At 38.7% G+C, this 27,523-nt stretch overlaps 1 protein-coding gene and 1 pseudogene across 3 annotated transcripts in view; both read right to left on the minus strand.

Moving 5' to 3' along the window:
• ADK (adenosine kinase) overlaps positions 1 to 27,523 on the minus strand; it is a 567,694-nt gene that overhangs the window by 464,201 nt on the left and 75,970 nt on the right. The window lies entirely within an intron of this gene.
• On the minus strand, positions 9,260 to 25,581 carry LOC126059943 (60S ribosomal protein L35a-like; annotated as a pseudogene).

A 27,523-nucleotide genomic window follows, 5' to 3' on the forward strand; every position in this document is an offset into this window, starting at 1 on the left:
GACCTAGCATAAGACATCAGCTGTCTTGAAGTTAACAGAAACCATGAGGTGACCCTGAAAATGGACGCCAGCACTAGGAGGAGAGAACAGAATTTGGATCCTGTAGGGTCATGGTGTTCAGCTATACGCATCTCCTCCTAACAGAAGCAGCTTTGCTCTTGCCCAAAGCATGCTAGGGATAAACTCAGGATGGACTCAAGGCAGTAACGGCATGACTGGGTCAATGGCCAAGGCTAAGGAACACCTTAGCAAGGAGAAGAAAAACATCTGGGCCTCAACGTGAAGTCCCTGCAAATGCTGGTTTCCCAAGAACTTGGAAGGAGAAAGAATAAGGCTTAGCCCCAGCTGGAACGGTATAAAGTTTGTGTACCCTGCTAGGCAGTAGTGGAGCACTACTTTGGCCCAACCACCATGCTGGACTGTCCCGTACATAAGTTCCCCTAACAAACCATATGTTCTGATAGCTGGTTCTGGAGTCTTTCTTGTGGTCTCTTGGAGAGGCAGCCGACCTTGGGTATAGACGCCGCTGGGTTTTTACTCAACAACTGTTGAGCCAGCCAGGAGACCAAGGAAACTTCCATGAGCACCAGACATGGCAGAGAAAGGGACCAAGACAGGAGGAATCTCAGGATGGTCCTCATCCTCCATGGAGGTGGGGGGTAATTGCAGCTATCTTGGATAGCCGAAGCCCAAAGCATGAGTATAGGGATGCCCAGAAAACGCCTAAGATCACTGAGGATGTGCTGCATCAGTTGGAGGCACCAAAGCAAAAGCCAGACTGATGCGCCGTGGTGGCTAGTGTGGGGTGGCTCCTACTGGCAGCCTTGAGAGGGGGATCCGACACGGAGCTAGCCGCTACGGCCCGAGTTAGTCAGCTGGAAACAGAGCTGCAATTGGAGAAGGGTTTGCATGCAGAACGTTTCCCCTCCACTTAAACATCAGTGTCTCGTTTGCAGGAGCACGAGTCGTCTGAGAGGGAAATCCCGGAGTTGGCCAGGGATTGGGGAGGTCTGGGCCGTATGCTTTTCTGTGGGGGAAATCTCAGGTTGCCCAGCAAAGCCCAGCCAGCTGCTGAAGCTCACATAAGAGCTTTTCAGGAAGTTACAGTTAGAAAGGTATGTGTGACAGTCGTGTGACGGCATGACTGATATTCTGAGCAGCCGCGTCCACCAACAGGATGAGCAACTAGAAACACTGGCCTGCAGGTTTGTAAAGATGGAAGATGCAGGCGCTAAGAGAACAGTCCCCTAGCCATTGCTCAAAGCCCTCCACAATGGGACTGGAGATAGCTGGAAGGGCTAAGCAGGTGCTTGACACTGCGAACACCCAGTAACACCCAGTGCAAGGCAAGAGTTAAAACAGCACAGAAAAAAAAGGACTAAAAAGCCCTTCAAGATAGCTTGTGTTGAGCGACCTTGAAGAGACCTCAGAGGCCCTCTCTAGAATTCTCTGATAGCTGCCCCTGCCAAGATAACTGAGCAGCAACACAGCTGCAGCTGCAGTAGTAAGGGGAAAACTGAAATAGGAGGGCCTTCCTCCAGGTTACCAGGCAACTGGGCTGAACACCCATGTTTGCACTTAGTATGGTGGAGGTGTGGCTCCATAAATGACAGAGGGCTCTGCCAACTTTTTCTAGATTTTCTTTCAGAAATAGTTAAGACTGAGGATTAAGCCTAGGTCCTTCTGTCACCAGGGAGGACCAAAGGCCTTATAATACTATTAAAGTTCCATGAGGTAAACTTTGGGGTCTGAGGTCACTAACATTGAGACACTGCCCCAAGCCTGACTGTGGGTAAGTCCCTTTGGGGCCCCTACAAATCTTTACTGTATATACTGATAATGTTGATGTAGTAATGCACACTTTTGTAGACTTTTGCCTCCAAGTCCTGATGGGCATTGCTGCAGTTAGGGCCATTTTTGGAGGGGCACATGAAACTGTGACGTGGGCTATAGCCAAGAGCCTGGCCATTCAATCTGGCCACTGACAACCCTCGGACTGACATATAAAGCAAGCCCCGATGGAGATGAGTTACCCAGACAAAAAAAAAAAAAAAAAAATCACCTCTGCTCCTTATACGCTTCTGTTACTTGTGTGGATACCCACCACCATCGAGTCAATTCCAACTCATAGTGACCTTATAGGACAGAGTAGAACTGCCCCATAGAGTTTCCAAGGAGTGCCTGGTAGATTCAAACTGCTGACCTTTTGGTTAGCAGCCGTAGCACTTAACCACTACGCCACCAGGGTTTCCACCTGTGTGGACAGTCATCAGAAAAGCCCCTATGTTGGGCACGCCAGCCCTGGGGCAGGGACTGGAAAGTAGGAGAGAACAGGAAAGCTGGTAATAGGGAAACCAGGGTTGAGAAGGGACAGTGTTGACATGTTGTGGGGTTGTTAACTAATGTCATACAACAATGTGTATACTAACTGTTTGATGAGAAACTAGTTCTGTAAACCTTCATCTAAAGTTCGATTAAAAAAAAGAAAAGCCCCTATGCTGAGACTGGAAAACAACCAACAGCAGACCAGTCTTACCAGCTGACTGCAGAGGCTGAAGTACTCTCTGCTCCAGAGCAAAGGGATATGCAACTGACCACCTCCTGGATTTAAGAGAGGACGGTCCATGGAGATTCACACACCATCCTAGACCGGGCCTACACACATGGACTGCCACTGTCATCAGAAAACGCCGGACAGTACAGGAAAGGTGACCTGTCTACAAGACCCCGGCCAAGGCTAAAACCTGTGCAGGGACAGATTCCTGAGCCAACAGGCCAGGGCGTTCTCAGCAAGTAAATCATATCAGGTCCTTTTATCCTATACAGAGGCTTCCACCCGATCTTGAACGAACTCTTCACATTCTTTATCACCCCAAGCCATAGGGGCAATTGAGCACTTCAATAGACACATTTAAATGGCTGATGGGAAGGGACAAGACAGCCCCAGCCTGGACCATGCCTCTCAGGCAAGCAGTCTGGGGTCTCAACGCAACAATTCCCTGCAAGGGCATTTCTTATTTGTGCCATATGTTTGATCAAACTGTCTATTCTACAAAATGTATTTCTTTGGTATATGATTGCTCCTGACAAAAGATCTGGGTTCCTACAGAGATCACTGCCTCAAGACTGGGACAGACGGCCTGGGTCGCTCGCTGTACCTGGGCAACCCTCACTTCAAGTGCCATGGAAAAATAGGGGAGGTGTTGGGCACTTATCATTTTGTGCTCGACTTGACTAACGCTTTCTTTAGCATTCGTCTACACCCAGACAGCCAGGACCATTTTGCCTTCAGTTGGGAGGTGAGACAGTGGGTCTTCACTGTGCTCCCACAAGGGTACCTGCATAGCCCCACCATGCCATGGCATGGTTGCCACTGACCTCAAGCAGTAGACTCCTCCTGCCAAGGTGGCCATATTCCACTATACTGATGATGTCATGCTGACCTCTGACTCGTCTGCTTCTTTGCAGACTGCAGCTGGTGAGGTAGTCACGTACCTCCAGTCATAGGGATGGGCGGTGAATGAGGGAAAAATGCCGGGCCCTGGCTTGTTGGTAAAGTACTTGTGTATTATCTGGTCAAAATGGTGATAGGTAAGGTCCAAGCCAATCTCCCCACCACCCCCCCGAAACTGTGAAGCAACTACAGGTATTTGTCCGGCTTCTAGGATACTCGTATCCCTTCATACCCCATTCAGCCCAAACCCGACAGCCACTATATAGGTTAGTGAAGAAAGGAGCAGTGTGGGACTGGGGGACAAAGGAAGAGGAGGCCTTCCAGCAGGCCAAGGTCGCTTTTAAATCACTGAAAAGCCTTTGAGCCTTTTCTTGCACTAAAATCTCCCAAAAAACCCAAACCCATTGCCCTCAAGTTGATTTCAATTCATAGCAACCCTATAGGACAAAGCAATACTGTCCCATAGGGTTTTCAAGGAGTGACTGGTGGATTTGAACGGCAGGCATTTTGGTTACCAGTTGAACTCAGCACTGCGCCACCAGGGCTCCTTCTTGCACCAAAAAAAAAAACCAAACTCATTGCTGTCAAGTTGATTCTGACTCAAAACCCTGGTGGCGTAGTGGTTAAGAGCTACAGCTGCTAACCAAAAGGTCAGCAGTCTGAATCCACCAGGCGCTCCCTGGAAACCCAAAGGGGCCGTTCTACTCTGTCCTTTGGGGTTACTATGAATCTTGCACTAAAGTAAGGCTAAATAAGAACCTTGTGTACTTGTTTCAACTTACCTACAAATTTGATTTAAAGACACAGTTAGGAAGGGATCTCGTTCATAACCCGGGAGTGCCTGTAAATTTCTCTCCTGTCCCTTCCCTCACATACACATAAAACCCAAAACCCAGTGCCATCAAGTCAATTCTGACTCATAGCAACCCTATAGGACAGAGTAGAACTACCCCCAGAGTTTCCAAGGAGCGCCTGGTGGATTTGAACTGCCGACCCTTTGGTTCGCAGCCGTAGCATTTAATCACTATGCCACCAGGGTTTCCCACATACACATACACACACAAATTAATTATATGCAAATACTGTTAATAACCATATTTCTTCTTCCTGTTTCTGCTTTGTATTCTCAGGACTCTCTTGTTTTGGTTGGTCTCTAAGTAAATCAACTACTTCTTCTGGTCAAATCTGAATATTTAGACAAATTTTTCTGGCACTTTAAATCAGTGTAAATAGTGGGCCAATTCAATTTGATATATGAAATTTGCAATAACTATCTTTCTAGTACAAGTTTAACAAATGAAATTTTCAATGACTTCAACATCATCACGATGGAAATTTAAGGTTGGAAAATAACAACATGCTGCTACAATGTAAAAAGCAAAGCAAAACTTAGAAAAAGGGAAGGACACACATCCACCCACTCACCTTGGGAAAACTGAGACAAAGATAGGAACAAAGCTACTATTCACAAAGACACAAATAAATCATTAACCCATCTGGTTATATGAAAGTAGGTAAGTTTATACTACCTAGCTTTTTAATATTTAGATATATAGTTAATCTCTTCTCAATTTCTTACCTTTTAGCCATGTTATTTACAAATACAAACAACATGCAAAATGCAAATTAACCAAACTCCATTTAGTGACCTTTGCTGGGTGCCTTAAAGAAACACAAAGCCCCACCTATACCTTTCAGTAGAGTACAACTTTTCAATTGCAAGGAAAGAATTCCTTCTAACTACTGTACTTGTTCTGTTTCCGTTAATACTACTTTTGAGGAATTGTAAATTATTAGAATAGATTAAAGAGTAAATAGTAAGATGGAAAGGTACATTTTTTTATCTATTTTTTTTCTCCTCCCATCCTTAAAAACGTACCAAGTTAAGGTAGGTAAAAAGTTTTAGAGAATAAATAAAAAATCAAAATGAATTAAAACTCAATTCAACTCAGTCATAAAGAGGAATGAAGTCCTGATGCGTGCCATAACATAGAAGAAACTAAAAAACATGCTCAGTGAAACAGGTCAATCACAAAAGGACAAATATTATATGATCTCACTTATATGAAATAAGCAAATATACTGAAGCCAAAGGTTATTTATGGTTACCAGAGTTGGGACAAAGGGAAAGAGGGAGGTTCTGCTTAAGGTACACTGCATGGCGCTCTTGGTGGTGAGAGAATCTGGAAACAGAAACCAAGCATGCTTGCACAACGTGAGGAATGTAATCAATGTAACTGAACTGTCCATGTAAAAATTGTTGAAGTGTATGTTTTATTGTGTATATTTCCACCACAATTAAAAAAAAAAAAAGCTCAATACACTTTACACTAATTTACATTGTCTGTAAATTATAACTCAATAAATCTGGTTTAAAAGAAAAAACAATTCAAACCCCAGAGCCTTCTTCATAAGGGATATCATTGCAACTAAAAGTGAGATCAATAATAAATATCTAAAAAAACTGAATAAACAAGGCAAAGTGGTCAATATGTAAATACCAATGAATCCTACTTTAAATAGGCATTGCTCCAAAATCCATAATGTTATTTCTAACATTTAGTTTTAAAGTCCTGGTACTTATCCAAAAAGGAGCCCTGGTGGCACAGTAGTTAAGCGCTCGGCTGCTAACTGAGAGGTCAGTAGTTGGAGCCCACCAGCTGCTCCTTGGGAGAAAGATGTGGCAGTCTGCTTCTGTAAGGATTACAGCCTTGGAAACCGTATAGGGGAGTTCTACTCTGTCCTATAGGGTCGCTATGAAACAGAATCGACTTGACTGCAATGGTTTTTTGGATTTTTTTTTAATGGTACTTACCCAAAAGGGAAAGGGAGAAGAGGGAAGGAGTGGAGAGAAAACAAGAGGAGGGTGAAGGGATAGAAAAAATTTGAATCCAATGCAAAGATGTTTTTTATATGTTCTAAAAGAAGAAAAACCTTTCTATAGCTTTATCTTCATAAAAGTATCCCGGAATAAATTACTTCAATTTGAGACAAAGATTTAAGCTGTGTATTCACATATGTGCTTTATCTTTTTGTTTTGATATAATTTCACATTTAAAGAATAAAAGTATAGAAAAAGAATATCTGTATACCCCTTACCAAGATTCAACTATTTTTAACATACCCGCATGATTTTTTACCTGAGCCATGACAGTAAGTTGCATACATCTTGGGTTTTTACCCCTAAATACTTCAGTTTGTAGTCCCTAAAAATTAGAACCTACAATACAGTTATCAATTTCAGTAAATGTAACATTGATAACATACTTTAATCTATTGTCTGTATTTCAGTTTGGTCAACTGACCCCAAAACATCTTTTAGAACATTTTTTTCTCTCCAATACAGGGGCCAGGCTAGTAGAATTTATTGCATTTGGTTGTCATGTCTCTTTAGCCTAATTTATCTGAAACAGGCTTTGTCTTTTATAACACTGAGCGTTTCAACAAACACAGTCTTATTGTTAAAAGTAAAATATTCCTCATTGGGGGTTTATCTAATGTTTCCTCATAACTAGATCCGAGTTATACATTAGTAGCTGGAATACTACGTAAGTGATGGCGGACCCTATTCTGGTGTTGCAGCTGCAGGCACGCAATGCTCACCTGCCCCTCGCTGGTGAGGTTAACTTTGATAACCCAATCAAGCTGTTTGTCTGCGTTCCCCACTCTGTGGTTACCACATTTTCCTTGTTATTTACGGAAGAAAAGGTTGTTGTTGGTAGGTGCCACTGAGTCAATTCTGACTCAGAGCAACTCTATGTGACAGAGCAGAACTGCCCCACCACAGGGTTTTCTTGGCCATAATCTTTACGAGAGCAGATCGCCAGGTCTTTCTCCTGCAGAGCACCTGGGTCGGTTCAGACTGTCAACCTTTCAGTTAGCAGCCAAGCACTTAACCTTTGCACTACTGGGGCTCCTTAGAGGGAAAGGTAGTATGGGAAGATTATCTTTGGCAAGACACTGTTAAAATCACGGAAATAGTTTACTCCTCACAAGATTCCCTATCCCCGCCCCGATTTAACACCCTTCAAAGATTCTTGCCTAAACCAAGGCTCGTTATGATGTTTGTAAAAAGGTGATTTTCCAGCTTCAGCACTCTTTCCACATTTACCAACTAAGATATGGCACGGTACTATAAGGAAGGCCATTCCCTTCTCCTCCATTTACTTATCTGCTTGTTATCAACACGTACTCATAAACTTGCATTTTTTTCCCCAGTCGTTTAGAATTCAACACTGTTGCTCAAATCCTCCCAGATCTGGTGAGTGGGACCCCTTCAAGTTGGCTTGTGTGCTTGTAACACACTCCCATTTTTTTTTTCTCTCTCTCTTTTTTTTTTTTTTTTTTTTAGCACTTCCTTACTTTCTGGTATACAAGCTATTCCAGGCTCATCTGGTACCTTTTCTGCTCCAGATCTGAAACTAGTAATTTTCCTCAAAGAACTTTGGTTTCTATTAGCTAGGAACAGTATTAGAAACAAAGATCTAGGTGCTGGTTGAACTCATTGTTCCTGGGTGTCTTTGTTTCCAGGTCCTTTGAATGGACAAAGCTAGGGATATATGTATAATATACACACATGTATACATACATACATACATACATATGTATATATGCACATGCTTTACACTCACATATACACCCATATAAACATTTTAGAAATTACGTCTACATTGATATTTCTAATTCCATTCTATCATTAAAGTATTCATTTTTGCCTTCTTCCCCATCCCATATTTTTCATTCCCTTTTTCCATTCCTCTTTTATTTCTTTTCTGAGTCTAACCGCCTCTTGTTTTAATTCTTTCCAGATTTTTTTTTTTTTAATCGCTTTCTGTTCTCGGGTTATTTCTAATTAAAACTGCTTTATCATAATCCCAGTGCTTATTTAAAGATATTTAATTCAACTGAGTATCACCTTACAGTTTTCCTCAGTTTTATGACTGGTTTTGGAGGTGAATTCTCATCAACCAATATGCTTTCATTCCTCAGTATCATTAAGGATCCAGGTTCTCTTCATCTTTTCTCTCCACGATCTGGTTTGTTTTGTCCTCAACCAGCCCCATATAGTTATAAGACTGCTACCACAATTTCAAGCACCCCAGACAGAAATAGAAAAGAAACATTTCTCAGCTACCCCTCGTCAAACCTTCTGGCATGTCTCACTTGCCAAAAGTGAGTCACATGCCCATGTCTTAACCAATTACTAGCAAGGAAAATGGGACAACCTCAATTGGCCTAGACTAATCAGGATTACTCCAGTCACATGGTAGAGGGGTGAGCCCACAAAAAAATGAAGGATCTGTCACAACGGCAACAGCAGGAACGGATGGTTATTGGGAAAGCTTGTATGAAGTAAACTGGATAGCCAATCTGGACATTAATTAGATTTTAACTATGACATGTTTGATTATATGGCAGAACTAGCTGATGTTTTTAGATCCATTACAGCTCTCATATTCTACCAGACAGCACATAGCATAGAGGTTAAAAGCCTGGTTTTAAAATCAGACTGACCTGGGTTTGACTACCCATCTGTCCACTTATCTGCTGTACAATCTTGGCCAAGATATCTTCTCTCTTCTGAAAATCCAGATAGTAATAATATTTAACTCATGCTGCTACGAGAATTAAATGGGATCATGAAAGCAAAATGTTTAGCATTTTATTTTAGCTAAGCTTCATAGGAAACACTCAATAAATTTTAATATTATTAGTCTATAACAAACATAAACTATAACTATTGTAATTTAGGTACCACTAACTTTTTTAAACTTAGAATTCCTAATAACTAAAACATTGGTTATTTCTGAACCAGAAAAATGATTGATTCCATTCTATTTTATAAATAAGAAAATGAAGACTGGAGAGATTTAATGGCATGTCTCACAGCTCTCTCTCTCCTAATTCTCCTCCTTTCTCTTTAATAGGCATTTCCACCACTTATAATTTAAATGCTTCTACATTTCCTGAGGTTTGTTTGTTCCTCCAAACTAAGCATTAACAAAGCTAAATTCATTACTTCCCCCCAAACCAGGCTGCTTTTTCCTTTTGAAGTTAATAGTGTCACCACCTATCTATGCAGGTATCAGAGAAGAAACCTCAAAATCTTCCTGGAAGCGCCCTCCCCGCCCAAATCAATCACTCAATCCTGTCAAGTCTACCTCTAAATTAATTACATTTTGAATCCTTCTCCCATGTTCTAAAATCACTAACTACTTACCTATAAGAGACCCTCAATCTCATTCCCACACTATTATGATGAATTTTCAAACTAGCATATGTGCCCCCAGCCTCAACTTCTCTCCACTTCATCCTATATTATATCAATTATCTTTGGAAAAGGCAGATTAAGCATGTTCACCTACTTCAAAACCTTCCACAGCTCCCAAATACCTCACATATAAAAACCCAACAACTTTAGCCTAGTACATAAGACCTTTCACAAAGTGCCCCAACCTAAATATGTAGCTTCTCTCACTTCTCCTTCATGACATAACCAGTGTTTTTTGTTTTACAAAACAAATCCACAATTTTATTTGTTTACTTCCCAATAAGTTTAAATCCTTGAGGGCTGCAGCATCACATGGATTCTGTATCCAATGGCCTTAGCAGGAAGGCTGCTTTGGAATTTGGCACAACCGATGCCACTGCTGCCATGGGTGTGAGTTACGTTTCCCCAGGTACTCCAGGTTACTCTGGTTTCGTTAGGTTTACCACCAGGAATCACTGTTTTGTTCTTTGCTTTGTATACAAGCATATCTCTTGCCTAAACAGAATTCAGTTTTCATCTTGGACAGAAACATCTTCAATTTTAAGAAGAGCTGTGTGCTCCCTATGGTTCCAGAGATCCCATTTAAAACCACCAAAAATGGCCTCAGACCACAGCCTTCCAGGTATATTTGCTGGTTTAGAAGTTCTGTTCTAGCAGACCTCCACAGGCTCCAAGATGGTGGAAAGTGTTTGAACCAAAACAGACAATAACTCATTTTTCACCAAATTTCCCTTGCCTGCTCAATGCTTCTGTTGTTCATGTAGATCCCTCTATTTGATGCATACGAGTAACTCCTCCTTTGTTCATGCTAATCCCCGTTTCCTATTATTCATCTCTATTCATCGTTCAAGACTCAGCTCCAATATCACCTCTTGGAGATGCTTCCTGCATCCCTCAAATCTAGAGGAATTTATTGCTCTTATATGATTATCATAGCAGTTATCACACTACATGATGGCTTGCTATTGACTCTCTATAATCCCAGACAGGCTGTTAGTTTTTCAGGACAAGATTATACCTCACTCATCTCAGCATTTCTAATACATGTAATAAACATTCAATAATAACTGTAAACTGGATTTAATAACTAGTTAGTGATCGATAAGAACTCAAGTCATAAAACTCCAAGTCCTAAGCTGTTTTACTTTACATTTTACTAAAAATACTTACTGAATAAGAAATTTAACGTTCAAGTCTGGCTTCTCCACCAAACTACAGATTCTATGAGTAAGGGAAGATTTCTTTCTGGCACGCTGTATTCAGTGTCTGAAGTAGGGCCTTAAACACAGTACACATCCAAATCAAAAGAAACAAACCCAGTGCCGTTGAGTCAATTCCGACTCACAGCGACCCTATAGGACAGAGTAGAACTGCCCCATAGAGTTTCCAAGTAGCACCTGGTGGATTCGAACTGCTGGCCCTTTGGTTAGCAGCCGTTGCACTTAACCACTGTGCCATCAGGGTTTCCATAGTACACACAGTAGATTATAAATAAATATTTGTTAAATAAATGAATCAATAAATACAAAAATTAATAAGTAAAAGAAATTGTTAACACATTTAAAGACTAGGATGATCTCTTAATCTGTTTAATGATAGGTTACCCAGGAAGCCCTTTTATTCAATTCTGGCTGAATTTCTATTTAAATATTACCGAAAAAGAAAAAATATTACGTACGGTAAACTCATTTATACTATATATCTTAAGGGCAAGATCCTACACAGTGCAGATTTTATTTCCAAAAGAGGTTATAATCTATTAACCAATAAACTACTTTAACTCTGCTCATTTTACTCATTCGTTTCATACTTGAATCCTGTAGTGATTTAAGTTTGTAACTCATATGACAGGCTTTCAACAAACGTCTGATGAACAAATAAAACCGCATACCTGTCTGTCTGTGTGCGTGTATCTGTTTACCTATGTGTGTGTGTAAAATAAGACATCTCACATTCTTTTTGGAAATAATGACACATAGAGAAAGGTACACTCATAAACACAAAAACACATAAACACCCACTCTCACATGAAAACAAAGCCAAGCCTTTTGCTATAACTCATTTAATTTTAGTGTTTAGTACCTTCTTTCTATTCATTGGAGCCCTGGTGGCACAATGGTTAAGAGCCTAGCTGCTAACCAAAGGCTGGGAGTTCAAATCTACCATCTGCTCCTTGGAAACCTTATGAGACAGTTCTACTCTGTCACAGGGTGTTGCTCTGACTTGGAATCAACTCAAGGGCAACAGGTTTGGTTTTTCATCATCCATTCTAAAGTTTCACATCTCTTTCTCTTGCAAATTTCTGCTGCTATAGAAAACGACAGAATACTCCCAAACTCATTCTACGAAGCTAGCATCTCCCTGATACCAAAACCAGGTAAAGACACCACAAACAAAGAAAATTACAGACCTATATCCCTCATGAGCTTAGATGCAAAAATCCTCAACAAAATTCTAGCCAACAGAATTCAAAAAAATAATTCACCATGACCAAGTGGGATTCATACCACGTATACAGGGATGGTTCAACATTAGAAAAACAATTAATGTAATCAGCCACATAAATAAAACAAATGACAATAATCACGTGATTTTATCAATTGATGCAGAAAAGGCATTTGACAAAGTTCAACACCCATTCATGATAAAAACTCTCAGCAAAATAGGAATAGAAGGAAAATTCCTCAACATAATAAAGGGCATTTATACAAAGCCAAGAGCCAACATCATTCGAAATGGAGAGAGCCTGAAAGCATTCCCCTTGAGAACGGGAACCAGACAAGGATGCCCTTTATCACCACTCTTATTCAACACTGAGCTGGAGGTCCTAGCTAGAGCAATTAGGCTAGACAAAGAAATAAAGGGCATCCAGACTGGCAAGGAAGAAGTAAAAGTATCTCTGTTTGCAGATGACATGATCTTATATACACAGAAAACCCTAAGGAATCCTCAAGAAAACTACCGAAACTAATAGAAGAGTTCAGCAGAGTATCGGGATACAAGATAAACATACAAAAATCAGCTGGATTCCTCTACACCAACAAAAAGAACATCGAAGAGGAAATCACCAAATCAATGGCATTTACACTACCCCCAAGAAGATAAAATACTTAGGAATAAATCTTACCAGACATGTAAAAGACTTACACAAAGAAAACTACAATACACTTTCACAAGAAACCAAAAGAGACCTACGTAAGCAGAAAAACATACCTTGCTCACGGATAGAAACACTTAACATTATAAAAATGTCCATTCTACCAAAAGCGATCTATACATTTAATGCAATTCCGATCCAAATACTAACGACATTCTTTAATGAGATGGAGAAAAAAATCACCAACTTCATATCAAAGGGAAAGAGGCCCCAGATTAGTAAAGCATTACTAAAAAAGAACAAAGTGGGAGGCCTTAATCTACCTGATTTTAGAACCCATTATACCACCACAGTAGTCAAAACAGCCTAGTACTGGTACAACAACAGATACATAGACCGATGGAACAGAACTGAGAATCCAGACATAAATCCATCCACATATGAACAGTCGATATTTGACAAATGCCCCAAAACAGTTAAATGGGGAAAAGACAGTCTTTTTAACAAATGGTGCTGGCATAACTGGATACCCATCTGCAAAAAAATAAAACAAGACCCATACCTCACTCCATGCACAAAAACAAGCTCAAAATGGATCAAAGCCCTAAATATAAAATCTAAAACAATAAAGATCATGGAAGAAAAAACAGGGACAACATTAGGAGCCCTAATACATGGCATAAACAGTATACAAAACATTACTAACAATGCAGAAGAGAAACTCGATAACTGGGAGCTCCTAAAAATCAAACACCTATGCTCATCCAGTAAAAAGATTACCTACAGACTGGGAAAAAGTTTTTAGCTATGACATTTCTGATCAGCGCCTGATATCTAAAATCTACATGATACTGCAAAAACACAACTGCAAAAAGACAAATAACCCAATTAAAAAATGGGCAAGGGATATGAACAGACACTTCACTAAAGACAACATTCAGGTAGCTAGCAGATACATGAGGAAATACGATCATTAGCCGTTAGAGAAATGCAAATCAAAACTACAATGAGATTCCATCTCACTCCAACAAGGCCAGCATTAATCCAAAAAACAAAAAAAAAAAATGTTGGAGAGGCTGTGGAGAGACTGGAACACTTATACACTGCTGGTGGGAATGTAAAATGGTACAACCACTTTGGAAATCGATTTGGCGCTTCCTTAAAAAGCTAGAAATAGAACTACCATACGATCCAGCAATCCCACTCCTTGGAATATATCCTAGAGATATAAGAGCCTTTACACAAACAGATATATGCACACCCATGTCCACTGCAACACTGTTTACAATAGCAAAAAGATGGAAGCAACCAAGGTGCCCATCAATGGATGAATGGATAAATTATGGTATATTCACAAAACAGAATACTACGCATCGATAAAGAACAGTGATGAATCTGTGAAACATTTCATAACAGGGAGGAATCTGGAAGGCATTATGCTGAGTGAAATTAGTCAGTTGCAGAAGGACAAATATTGTATAAGACCACTATTATAAGAACTCAAGAAATAGTTTAAACAGAGAAGAAAATATTCTTTGATGGTTACGAGAGGGGGAAGGGAGGAAAAGTGAGAGGGGGGTATTCACTAATTAGATAGTAGATAAGAAACTACTTTACGTGACGGAAAAGACAACACACAATATAGGCGAGGTCAGCACAACTGGACTAAACCAAAAGCAAAGAAGTTTCTGGAATAAACTGAATGGTTCGTAGGCCAGCGTAGCAGGGGCGGGGGTTTGGGGGCCATGGTTTCAGGGGACATCTAAGTCAACTTGCATAATAAAATCTATTAAGAAAACAGTCTGCATCCCACCTTGGAGAGAGGCGTCTGGGGTTTTAAACACTAGCAAGCGGCCATCTAAGGTGCATCAATTGGTCTCAACCCACCTGGATCAAAGGAGGATGAAGAACACCAAGGACACAAGGTAATTATGAGCCCAAGAGACAGAAAGGGCCACATAAACCAGAGATTACATCAGCCCGAGACTAGAAGAGCTAGATGGTGCCCAGCTACAACCGATGACTGCCCTGACAGGGAATGCAACAGAGAACCCCTGAGGGAGCAGGAGAGCAGTGGGATGCAGACCCCAAATTCTCATAAAAAGACCAGACTTAATGGTCTGACTGAGACTGGAAGGACCCCAGTGGTCATGGCCCCCAGGCCTTCTGTTGGCCCAGGACAGGAACCATTCCCAAAGCCAACTCTTCAGACATGGATGGGACTGGACAATGGGTTGGAGAGGGATGCTGGTGAGGAGTGAGCTTCTTGGATCAGGTGGACACTTGAGACTATGTTGGCATCTCCTCCCTGGAGGGGAGATGAGAGGGTAGTGGGGGTTAGAAGCTGGTGAAATGGACGGAAAAGAGAGAGTGGAGGGAGGGAGCGGGCTGTCTCATTAGGGCGAGAGCAATTGGGAGCATGTAGCAAGGTGCATATAAGTTTTTGTGTGAGAGACTGACTTGATTTGTAAACTTTAACTTAAAGCACAATAAAACTTTCTGCTAATCCATCATCTCTTCAAATGGCTTGCAATAAAATAAAACACACACTTCTTCTGGAAGAATTGATTACATTGCTCATGGAAAGACCACAGATCCATAGAATCTTCAGGTTTACTGACCAGCTGATATAAAAGTGGAATACATCTGCTAAACCAATCACCTTTTTAAAATAAACTCATCCTTAGTAACAAGTTCTTTTCAACAAATATACTCAAGCACATAATAACAGAAAGAATCTCAAAGGTTATCTAACCTGATTACCCTTATCTCCTTGATTCCTTGTCCACATTCCTACCAAGAGTCAGTGATCTGATCTATGTGTTTAACATTTCCTGAGAAAGGGGATTCATTACCTCCAAACCAAGCTGGTTCTATTTTTGTATTTCTTTACTACTAGAAAGATTTTTCTTTATTGAGCTAAAATGATTCAGTCTGTGTCTTCCACCCATTGGTTCTTCTATCCTTGAAGTTTTACAAATAAATCAATAAAATAAATGAACCGTCCCCATGAAGGAGGTCCTCTGAATGAAGAGGACTACTATGCAAATCCTGATTCTCTTTCCCCAAGTTAAAACTACTGAATTTCTTCAGTCTTCAGGAATTAATAATTTGAAAAAAGACTGTTTCAGAATCTTCCCACCATGAGTTTCAACATGAGAATAACAGCATCAAACAATGCATTTTTACCCAAAGAGCAATACATAATTATCATCCTAACTTAATTTATTAAAGTTTAAAATAGAATACCTTATTCCTCTATGAGCAGACTACCATATATGTCCAGAAGCTTATAACCAATGTTTTATTGTTGAGAAGGGGAAAAAAAAACAAGTAAAGAAGACATTAAAAACCCATTGCTGTTGAGTCACTTCCAACTCACAGTGACTCTAGAGCACAGAGTAGAACTGCCCCATAGGGCTTCCAAGGAGCGCCTGGTGGACTGGAACTGCCAACTTTTTGGTTAGCAGCCGAACTCTTAACCACTACCCACCAGGGTTTCCAATAAGATATTAAAAGAGTCTAAAGAACAAGAGGCTACCTCTTTGCCCTTAACTTTGGCTACACTATTTCATGTACCAATTCCCTTTTTCTGGGAGAAAGTTCATACTTGATAACAAGGTTATACTAGACATTTTACGAGTTGAAGGCTACCACCATTTTATTATTGCTTAAAAATCAGGTCAATATTCTCAATTTATTTATGTGCTTAATAAAGGTAACTTAAAAAAAAAAGGGGGGGGTGGTTTAAGGAGTCTGGAGTTGGTATTAGGTTGGGGAATATCTGAATAGCCAAGCAGCTAATAAAATAAATCAAAGCAGTCAGAAGTCAAAGATATAAGTATCAGCTAAGTCATGACTGATGGCTCGGTGTCCATGACTAAACCACTTAATCTCTCTTGGACTCAGAGTACCCTCATCTGTGAAATAATGATAATGAATTAGGGTCCCTTTACACTTTTAAAGAGTATTGAGAAATTCAAAGAGCTTTTATTTTATGGTTTATATCTATACCAATTTATCACACTTGAAATTAAAACACAAACCTTTTAAATGTGTGTGTGTGTTAAGTGCCACCATGTCAGTTCTGACTCAAAGCAACCCTATGTCAACAGAAAGAGACATTGCCTGGTTCTCCGCCATCCTCACAACCATTGCTATGTTTGAGCCTATTATTGCAGTCACTGTGTCAATCCATCTCATTGAGGGTCTTCCTCTTTTTTGTTGATCCTCTACTTCACCAAGCATAATGTCCTTCTCAAGAGACTGCACTTTCTTTTTAAAAAATAAACCCATTAAATATCAACATAAATAACATTCTAAGAAAAATAACTATACAGTGAAGCCTGTGAGAGCCAGAACTTGACAGGACTGCCTAGTTTTTCCACATCTCTCAAGTTTTCCACCTTTGACAGGGTGCAATCTTACCACTTTTCTATCATTCTCTATCAGTGGAAAATATTTTTGAGTTTCCCTTCTCTGACAGGTTTCAGCCTCACGCAGGCTCCAGCATTCACAGGTTTTACTGTATTTCCAAACCAAAATAAAATTTAGTGAGAAGAGTAGCACTGTTTTACATTTTTTGCAAATCTCTTTAATGTCTGCTTCATAAACACAGCTAGCAACTCATACGCTCATGCATTCAATTACGGTATCACACATCATGCAGCTTCTGGAAACTCAGACTTGGGACAGAATGAGAGTTTTAAAAGGTAAATAATGTCTTAGTAGTATTTTGAAAATAATTCTGCTGTTACAGACCACCTGAAAATGTCCTGAGGATCCACCAAGATTCTCCGAACCATATTTTGAGAGCTTCTGGACTAGACGATCCCTAATAATCAAGACTCACATGAAGCTAGGCTGACCACAATATTTTTTTATTTGAAAATATCCCCCACTTATCTTTACCGTGATAGAATATATCAGTACTATGATTCTAAGAGATGCCAGTGAGATGATCACTTTAAACTAACTATAAAAGGCCATACTATAGACTGAATTGTGTGCCACAAAAATCTAAGTCAACTTGGCTAGGCCACGATTCCCAGTATTGTGGGGTTGTCCTCCATTGTGATCTGATGTAATTTTCCTATGGATTGTAAATCCTAACCTCTGTGACGTTAATGAGGCAGGATTAGAGGCAGTTATGTTAATGAGGCAGGACTCTATCTACAGGATTAGGTTGCATTTTGAGTTGATCTCTTTTGAGAGAGGAGAGGGACTTCACTACCATCAAGCAAGAAGTGCCAGGAGTGAAGCACATTCTTTGGACTCAGGGTCCCTACACTGAGAAGCTCCTAAACCAGGAGAAGATTGATGACAAGTACCTTCCCCCCAGAGCTGACAGAAAGAAAAAGCCTTCTCCTGGAGCTGGTGCCCAGAATTCAGACTTCTGGCCTTCTAAACTGTGAGAGAATAGATTTCTGTTTGTTAAAGCCTTCCACTTGTGATATTTCTGTTATGGCAGCACTAGAGAATTAAGACAGGCCATTTCAGAAATAAGTGTAAGATAAGAACTATATAGAATACTCTTTGTCACTACGGAAACTCCTACAAAGGGGAGAAACCTGTCTAAATAATTTCTTTTGTATAATACCAAAAATACTTGGCATAATAACAAAATTACTCATATATCATTTATATAAGTAACTATATATTTATGCAATAAATATATGTTACCACAATTTCACGGGTCAGAGCCGCCTGCCACAGACAGCCAGTTCCTGAGACGGTGTGAGGTGAGTAGCAAGAGCTTTAATGTGTATCGATACACAGGAGACAGAGGGGAATGATCTCCTCCAAAGCCTATCTCCCCCAAATGGAGGCTGGCTCAAAGATTTATAGGGCTAAATTACGGGTTTCATGAACTTGTGAAATGTCATTCTCTCCAGGGGTGGTTCTGGTGATCACAGTTCCAAGGTACTATCTCATTTGCCCAGAGGGTGACTGGTTTCCTGGGGTAGTTTGGATGGCCATAAGACTTTCTTAGATTGTATCGTTTGTTTTTACAGCCTGAAAGGACATCAGTCATTAGTAAAAATTCAACAAGGAAAAAGGAACTAGGCAGTCAAGAACAAATTTAGAAGAGAGAAAAATGGCATTAGTCCTGTCCACGTAATGGCTGAACAGCCTGTTCCACATACAGATCGACTTCTACATGTGAAACACTGAGCTAAGTTAAAACAGAAACAAAGCATGAGGCATTTTACATTTCTGTAGGAGGAATATGACAACACAACACAAAGTACAAAAAATGACAAATGGTATGAAACAAGTTCAGAAAAAACATCGTGGTAGTGGTACTTTATAATTTTAAGGACATGCATTAAAAATGCATAAGATGTATGCTAATATAATTATGATTAAAATATTCATTCACAAAGTCTAGGAATACAAGAAAATCTACTATCTATATTTACTAGCATATAGAGACATGTTTCGTTCTGGTATGAATAATAGAGAACTGCATTCAAAGTAATACCTTTCCAGAGGAAAAATTCAAATGTAAGATTTAATCTCTAATTTCACCCACACCAAAAAATTCACTGATGGCGCAGACAATAATTTCTTTGGCAAATACTTATAACAGGACCTACACACCTTTATGTATCAATCTCATGGCCAGAAGCAAATACAAAAAAAAAAAAAAGAGCAGCAATATCATCAGAAAAAAGTGAACACATTAAAAATCTAGAAACATTCTTAAGGGCTGGCTGAATTTTTCAAGCTTCACTGAAAGATGTATTTCATGAACTAGCCATTTTAACTGTGAGGAGCGGCCAGTCGTTTAACTGCAGCATCTGAATCAGCATTCACCACGTCGTCGCTTACGCCTTAACACCCAAATTAATTTAGAAAAGGCAGCTTTTTCCCTTCCAAAAAAAATAATGAATTTACTATTCTTTATTTAGGAAATACTCAAGAACACAAAAAATAATAAAAATGTTTATCCTAATTTGTAAATAACTATGTATCCCAGGTGAGATCGTAACATTTGAAAATGTAAAGAAAACGTGAAATATAAATCTCAGTAATATACACCTTCTTTTATATATAATTGTATACATAATTACATTTTTCATGCATGTGGGGTTATAATATTTAACAGGATTTTCATATACCTCAGCCTTAAAAAAAAAAAAAAACAGCCTTAAGAAGAATACATACTTAATATTTTTAGACTAAACAGAAGGCTCTGTGCCAAATCTTAAACTCTGACAGTCTCTGCCTTTTTCAAGATAAACACACAATGCTGAATACAAGTTTACAACGTTTGAATACTTCCTTTCACTCAGCACATCTAACCCCAAAATACAGTTTTTTTAAGTTCTATTATTCATTCATCCTACTTATTTTCAGACAAAACAGGCAAAATAGCACCATCTGGTGGTATCACCATAGTTTTTAAAATCATTTTCTACATTTACCTTATTAATACTTCTTTGTAAAAACTGCATAACAGGGAATCGTTTATAAAGTATTAAGAATGAATAATCAAAGGTAGCTTTATTGGCAAATAAATATATACTTGAATAATGAAGCAAGGCTGCAGTATTTTTGTTTGCTTTTTAATTGGTGAGAAGTTAATTATTATTGTAATGCCATGGAAGGTTAAAATCTCCTCAGAACCTACACTTGCAGTTTTTAGCTTTTTAAAAGTGTCAATTCCCAATATGTACAAAAAATTGTATTTTTTAATCCAGCTATACAATTAAATGAATGGGATCAGATGGGAGCATCATAATCTTCACAAAAGATACTGTCGTCCAATGTTTGTGCCTATTTTAGGGTTTTTTTTTTTCTTAATTAAATAGTTGTTTAAATAATCAACTGAAATTAATAAGGGTGGTCTCAAGGCTTATCAACGATACAAGATTCCTGAGCTTCCAGACTTAGTCTGACTAGGAAGAAAGGCCTGGTGATCTACTTCCCAAAATCAGCCCTTGACAACCTCATAAACCACAATGATCCACAACTGACCGTGGGGACGGCGCGGGATGGGGCTGCATTTTGTTCCGTTGCGCATGGGGCTGCCACGAGTCAGGGGCCAATCTGATGGCAGCTAGCAACGACAGTGTGCTAGATAATGGTTAAAACATAAATTAGGTCATGATTTTATGAACTAAAAACAAGACCTGGAACAAGTATGGAAAGAAATATAAATCTTAGAGTGAAAACAAAATAAAAAATAGGGTGGTGGTCTTTATTTTGGTAAATTTCATACCACACGCTTGGACCACAACAACCACAGCCTCCACCAGACCGAGTCCTGCACAACTAGATGGTGCCAGCTACCAACACCGACTGCTCTGACATGGATCACAACAGAGGGTCCTGGATAGAGCTGGAGAAAAAAGGTAGAACAAAATACTAACTCACAAAAAAAAAGACCAGACTGACAGAGACTGGAGAAACCCCGAGAATATGGTCCTGGACACCCTTTTAGCTCAGTAATGAAGTCACTCCCGAGGTTCACCCTTCAGCCAAAGGTTAGACAGGCCCATAAAACAAACCGAGACTAAATGGGTACACCAGCCTAGGGGAAAGAACGAGAAGGCAGATGGGGACAGGAAAGGCAGTAATGGGGAACCCAAGGTCGAGAGGGGAAAGTGTTGACATGTCTTAGGGTTGGCAACCAATGTTACAAAACAATGTGTATTAATAGTTTAATGAGAAACTAATTTGCTCTGTAAACCTTCATCTAAAGTACAATTAAAAAAAAGGTAAAGAAGAGCAGAATCAAAATACTAAAGCCAAACAAAAAGCTAGCATATTTCTTAGATGCACCTTTAATTATCTAAAATTATAAAATTAAATATTCCTTTTAATATTTTAACATTGTATGGGCAACTCTTTGAGGACTTCACAGAAAATTACTGATTTATTACTTTTAAAACATTGTGTCTCAATTGAACAATCATGAAGATAAAATCCTATTAGGTATGTACTTTTCATTCTCCTTTTCAAGTACTATTACTGTAGTACAGTAGTTATTTCCCTCATGTTACAGTCTTTAAGACATTAAATTTCTAAAGAAAAAGTATTGAGATTAGGACATCTTCCAAGAACTTCTCTAAAAATGGGTGATGTTATTACTGTCATACAGGTCCTTATAGTATTTGGGATTAAAAAAACAAAAAGGAGAGGGAGAGAATGATACCTTTCCATCTGATAAAGAGGTCATGGAAAGGGGTCGAGAAGAGTGAAGTAAAACTTTACGAAGCCAGCTGAGGGGTGACACCACTGTGAACTACTTTATTTTATTAAACTTCCTTTTAGATCTCTGGAATGTAAGTCTTGCTAAAGTATTTATCCAAGGACTATTAGTTAACCAAACACTAAGCTCCACCATGGCAGGCATTGAGTATACAATGGAAAGCAGGGGGAAAAAAGGAGAGAGATAAATGCCTTCATAGAGCTTACAACACAGCTGTCATTTTTTTTCCCCTGCTGTCTGAGCACCTTCCAGATGCAGTAATTCTTCTCCCTTTTAATTAAATGTCTCAATTTGTGCAGCTTTTATATAAAAAGTATGCAGACCATTATTAACTTTGCTCAAACATGGATTTAAAGCAAAGTTCATTAGGAATAACCTATCAACAGGAGAATGGGATATAATTATACAATGAAAACTTATACGGAAGTGTAGAATAAATCAGAGCTTTTGGTTTTTTGGGTTTTATATATCAATATGCATAAGTCTCAAAAACTGTGTTGAACAGAAAAAGTAAGTTCAAGAAGATCATATATAGCTACCATTTAAATACTTTTAAAATTGCAAAGCAATATTCTATACAGACAGAAATATATAGAGAAAATCAAATTATACAAACTACGTGATTCCCTTTTAGCTCAGTAATGAATCACTACGGTGATTCCTCCTATCATACATTACGTACTCAATGAACTCAGTGAGTCAACATATACAAAAGCCTACTAAGTTCTGAGAACACAAACGAGTTACTACTGTTAAAAAAGGTTTGGTCACATGAACCACAGCCTCCACTAGCCTGAAACTAGATGAACTAGATGGTGCTAGCTACCACTACCAACCACTCTGACTAGGAACACAATAGAATGTCCCGGTTAGAGTGAGAGAAAAATGTAGAACAAAATTCAAATTCATAAAAATGACCAGACTTACTGGTCTGATAGAGATCAGAGGAACCACTGAGACTACAGCCCTAACTTGGAACTGAAGCCGTTCCTGGAGATCACCTTTCAGGCAAATAATAAACAGGCCTATAAAATAGTAACACCTATGAAGAATGTGGTCCTTAGGACAATCAACTATATGAGATCAAAACGGCAACATTTGCCCAAAGGCAAAGATGAGAAGGGAGGAAAGGGCAGAGGAACTGGACCAACAGGAAACCCAGGGTAGAAATGGAGAGAGTGCTGACAAATTGTGGGGACTGCAACCAGTCCCAGAACAATTTGTGTATGAGTTATTGAATGGGAAACTAACTTACTATGTAAACTTTCATCTAAAGCACAAGAAAATCTTCCAAAAAAAAAAAAAGGTTTAGTAAGCTTCAAATATTTGATGAGGTGCCCTATAGAAGACATATTAAATTTATACTATTCAACTCCTGAGCACATAACTAGGATCAATTAAAAAAAAAAAAGAAAGAAAGAAATAATGATAAGTAATAACGAGAGAAGACATTATGCTTGGTAAAGCACAGGGTCAGCGGAAAAGAAGACCCTCAACAAGATGGACTGACACAGTGGCTGCAACAATGGGCTCAAGCATAACAATGACTGTGAGCATGATGCAGGACCAGGCACCATTTTGTTCTGTGATACACAGGGTCGCTATAAGTCAGAGCGAATTCGATGACACCTAACAACAAAAAAAAAAAAAAAAAAAGGAGTAAACAATAATAGTCAAAAATACAATGATGTAGTAGTAGCTCCCCCACTGGAAGTATTTAAGAGGCTGAAGAACACCCAGGAAGACGGTGCAGATTACATACTACTACAATGTTCAAGGAATTGCAGCATTATTACTATTACTCTCCAAGTCTCACGTATCAACAAGAAAGGTGGGCAGAAAAACGAAAAACATAAATACATACTCCTTGTTGTTAGTCGCCATCGAGTTGACTTCAACTCATGGTGACCCCATGTGTGCCAAGTAGAACTGTTCCATAGGATTTTCAAGGGTGTGACCTTCTGGAAGCAGTTTACCTGGGCTGCCTTCTGAGGCACCTCTGGGTTGGCTGGAGCCACCAACCTTTCAGCTAGTAGTCCAGCTTAACCACTGGTACCACCTAGGGACTCCACATACATACTAAATTTATGAAAATTAATGCAGAACTTTCTATTTAAAAAGTTCTTCACATACAAAGCAAATTAAATTTTTGTGGTTTGGTTATAACACACTGGTTCAAAGATACCTTGGTTAGAATATTTTAATTATACAATCACCTACTAATACTACACGTCCTTACATGTAATGAGTAAAACATGACAGTCCATCTTGCTTCTTCCAGAGATTAGTCAATTCTACTTTTATCCTTTCTTTAAGGTGGATTGACCATTGTCTTCAACCATGACTAATATATGCCTCTTTGTGTATGTGATAATATTCTTCACCTTCTACAGAAAACCTAATCCTATCTTTGTTGAGTGATTAAGCAAAAGAGTTCCAAATAACTTACAATAGTCTAGAATACGTGTTGATATTATATTTGATTACAACTGAATCTAAAATTCCTAAAACTACTAAGACTTAAAAAAAAAAATCTACATTATAATGATCTATTTCAGGAGGCACTAGACATGTGACCAGTCTCCCCATTCTGATCCCCTAAAAAGTATACAACATCTCCTCTCAAACATAAGGCACTAGCCAAAGAAGTCTACACTATGTACCACTCTCCTTTCTACCTTCCCTGGTTTAGAGACAGTCAATAATACTTTTTGTTTTTGTTTTTAAAGATATCTTGCTGGGTTGCTGAGGATGAAATTCTACAGCCTGAAAATTATGTCAAGACAAAACAATATTTCCCATGAGCCATATATTTTGTACATTCCGTTTTAGGTCTGAGGATAACAAATCCTCAATGCTTTAAAAAATACTCAGTTTCACATATTTTTTATAGCTTGCTTTCTGTTAGGAAATGAGTTTAAATGTCTTAAATTTTAATTTTCTTCAATGTGCACTGTAATAAGAAATAAAGACTATTTCAGGAAAAACAGTTCTAGAAAATCCTCACTGAGGCAGTTTGTAAATCTGGCCAGGTTGCTGTGTTCCCAGGGAAATTTGACAGGTCATTTTATCTATACGTGTAAGCAATGCACTCTTGCCAAACCAAGAGCCATCTTCCCCTGGCCAGTGGAACTCCAAGTTTTGTTCAGTTATTAAAGCGTCATGTGTTTCAGCCACGAAATGAATCTTGATTACAATGAGCCAATCATGATAATTCTATTCTCTTTGCCAGCGACTGGTTTAGGTATGGGCATGTGAGACAACACAGGCCAGTGATGAACTAAGGAGAAATCTGCTGGGGTGCTTCTGGGAGAGTGGTCCTTCTTAAAAAGAACACAAGAAAGGAGCATTTTTCTTAGAGTCCCTTAATATCGTCAACTACATCTGACCTCTAGTACTCCAAAAACCATCTGTAACCGTGAGGAGGAGTGCCAGCGTAAAGAATGCCAGGGGCGGGTAAACAGAAAAATATGAAGACCTAGGGCTCCCTGGTGATGTTGCTGAAGCACTGAATTAATCACACTTACCTTTAGTCTCATTGTGCTAAATAATAAATTTTCTATTTATTAAGTCATTCGTGTGTGAGTATCTGTTACTTGCACCCAAAGACATCATGACACATTTAGTATATAACTCTACCGGCTTTAGAAAGAACTAGTTCTGAAAGTTTATGCTCTCATCTAACACATAGTTAAAAAGATGAAAAAATTCTAATTAAAGAAACCTAAAGTTGGTTAAAAGATTATTTCGGAATCCAGACCTAAAGGAGAGTCAAAGAAATTATTCCAGGTCTGATCACCAACACTAGCTGGCTGCTAGCCTATTGGAATCAGAGGCACTATACACAAAGTCAGCCCAAACGTTAGAGCGGTAAGAGTTTTTTGCCCTCTGAAAAAAAAAAAAAATTTTTTTTTTTTTTAAGGAAAGAAGATAAGTTACGAAGTAACACTCTACTTAAAAATTTAGTTCCTAATATTTAAGGAATAGTAAGAAAAGCACCTAATTATATCTTAGGAGTCTCTCTGATTTTCTTAGAGAAACCTGCTCTTAAATTTGATTACTTTCATGAAGACTCAATTTAGATATATAAAACAAAAGGCTCTTAATATTTACCTTAATTAACTACAACTTTGTGGTAGTAAAACCAGAATAGCCAAAGTCGTTGTGACTAAATACACTTAAAGAGAAATATACAAGTAAATACATAAACTGAAAACATCAGAGATACTATGCAGACAATCTTTAGAAATATTCTTTAATTATTCTTAAATATTTACTAAAGACCTATTATCTGCCAGGCACTAGTTATTCCAAGATGAATAAAATATGAACCCTGTGCTCAAAACAGTCTAGAAAGGAAGATAAGCACAAACAAATAAAAATAAAAATAGTAGTCAAAGTAGTTATTCACACGCCAGGCACATGGAATTGTTCTATATGCATTATTATTTAATCCTCACAATAATTCTTTGAGGTTTTGCTGCCATTCTTATAATTTAGATGAGGAAACATTTAAAGGAATAAGTAACCCAAAGTTCCAGAACTAGTAAGTATCAAAACTCGGATTCTAATTCCGGTCAGCCTGGTGGTTTGCACCTAATTCCAGAGTACAAGGAAAGGATATGGATTAGAAAAGGCTACCAGAACGAGTTAATATCTGAGTTAAGCCTTAAAAGATGAAGAGGAGTTAGTCAAGTTAGAGTTAAAGAAGTTCAAGAGCTTTCTTTTAAAATTTTACCTATGTAAAAATACCTACCACAGCCACTGCTGACCCAAAGGGTCAGGTGATTCCCAGAGTATAGTACGTGTACCACTGGCGATACTTGAGACTATATACTACTTAACTTTCTGTTACAACTTCAAATTTATTTTAAAAATCCCAAGAATTATACAAGTAACGGTTTTATATTCTTCATCTATATTTACCTATTATTAATATTTTATAATTTGATTTCTCTATGTGCATTACTATTTATCCTCAAATATTTGAGTTACTTCTTGAGAACAAAACCATTATCTTTCATAACCACAGTATATTTATTAATTTAGAATATTTAACACTGATAAAATACTATCATCTAATCCACAGTCTCGTGGGAGAAAGATGTGGCAGTCTGCTTCAATAAAGATTTACAGCCTTACAAACTGTTTAGAGCAGTTCTACTCTGTCCTACAGGGTCGTTACAAATCAGAATCGACTTGATCAGTGGGTAATCTACAGTCTATATTCAATTTTATAAATTGTTACAATGATGTCTTTCATAGTATCCCCCTTCCCTCCCAGGGCCCAAACCAGGATCATGTATTATGTTTAGTTGTCATGTTCTATTAGTTTCTGAGCCTTTGTCTTTTATAACAGTGACTCTTTTATAAAGAATAAAGGCCAGTTGTTTTGGAGAAACTGTGTTTGTCTGATGTTTCCTCATGAATAGATTCATGCTTTGGGTGGGCGGGTAGGAATATTACACATGTGATATTGTG

The sequence above is a fragment of the Elephas maximus genome, chromosome 16 (genome assembly GCF_024166365.1).
Source record: "Elephas maximus indicus isolate mEleMax1 chromosome 16, mEleMax1 primary haplotype, whole genome shotgun sequence".
NCBI classification, from domain to species: Eukaryota; Metazoa; Chordata; class Mammalia; order Proboscidea; family Elephantidae; genus Elephas; species Elephas maximus.